The sequence below is a fragment of the Oryzias melastigma genome, linkage group LG24 (assembly GCF_002922805.2).
Source record: "Oryzias melastigma strain HK-1 linkage group LG24, ASM292280v2, whole genome shotgun sequence".
NCBI lineage: Eukaryota > Metazoa > Chordata > Actinopteri > Beloniformes > Adrianichthyidae > Oryzias > Oryzias melastigma.
This window is the reverse complement of record NC_050535.1, coordinates 11,790,801-11,792,333: the sequence shown is the minus strand read 5'-3', so window position 1 is coordinate 11,792,333 and position 1,533 is coordinate 11,790,801.

The following is a 1,533-nucleotide window of genomic DNA, read 5'->3' as shown; positions in this document are numbered from 1 at the left end:
GAAGTAGATATGAGTCTTTCTTGGCTTCACTTAACATTAAATAATCACTAAGAAGGTCAGCATCTTCGTATTTTTTTTTCAGACTTTCAAAAGCCAACACATCAAAATGTGAGTATCATTGGAATCACAGTGTAATTAGTATAATCAAAAGCTATTTCTCTTAAACTATAAATGTAGTTCTTATAGTGTACTTTTAATAATGTACTTAATGATTTACAGTTTGTTGCTACCATGACTTTTATTTCATACTTTAAAAGACATTGTGGGCTGAATCAACTTCATTCTAAAATTAACATTTGCAGCATTTGACTCTCATTAAAACATGAATACATGTAAACTCTTATTTATTCATTTATTTTTTTCATTTGGTAAATCAAATCGTCTACATATAACTTACTCAAATGTTGTTGCCTTGTGGTAGAGTGTCTGTCCTGAGACTTAAAGGTCATGAGTTCAAATTCACGGTCGAGTCATATCAAATGAAACAGCATTAAACAGTTTTGGCTTTGGCCAAATCCAAATTCTTCCCCTTCCCTTCAGCTTCTCCCTACCCCTCCATTTCAAGGAGTATTTAAAGCTTTAGTGGTGTCCGGAATCGTTTTAAGGGATATAGGGACTTAAATCTAGGGTGAACCACGTCGCACTGTGTCGCGGCGGAGAAACACTTTTCTTTTTTTTTCTCATGGGTGTGCTCTGAAGGACAGGAGGTTACATTTAAATGTAAGTAATGACTTTTTTGTTTAAGCATGACTTTTATTAGTTACATAAGTTATATAATGATGATAAGCTAACGCTAATGGCCAGCGAATGGTGATGCCATCATCAGGGGGAAGTGTCGTCCGAATTTTCAAGACATCATTTTTACAAATCTCTCCATTTGGAGGGCTAAATGTAGGGGTAGGGGGAATCTGGAGAATTTGGATTTGGCCTTTGTCTGCAGCACTCCGATCCCCCAAAGGATGGGTCAAAGGAGAGCAATGTGATTTTAAATTTTTACTCATGAGGGGTGTCTGGTCAGTCCATGTTTACCACTCTTGTCAAGAACCCATGTTTCACCCCCCTCTCTTGGGCGGGAGGTGGCCTTGGTTCATGCCAGGGATCGGGGGCCTCCTGGGTGGTGGTCATAGCATCTTTACTCCCAACTCGTCATAGATGGATGCATGATTTGGGCCTCCTCCACATCAGTTTTTGACGCTTTGGATGTCCCCAACTCTTCGTTTTGTGACGTGGTGGCTGTTCCCATTAAATCAGGGATCCACGACCTCCGGACTCGAATCAGTACCAACCCGAGGAACGCTTGGCAGCAGGCCACAGACAGGGAAAAGGTGCATACACTAATAATCAGGGGTCCCCTCGGTATAGGATCAGTTACCGCATTCCGTATATCCTTAGGGTTAGGGACTCGATTTTGTTAAAGGGAATAGCCAGCACATCAAAAAACAAACATCCGGTATGTCAAAAAACAATGAGTTGAGTCATCTAGCTCAGGTGCTAGACCAGACAAGTTTAAAAAACAAAGTAAAAGTGTATGCA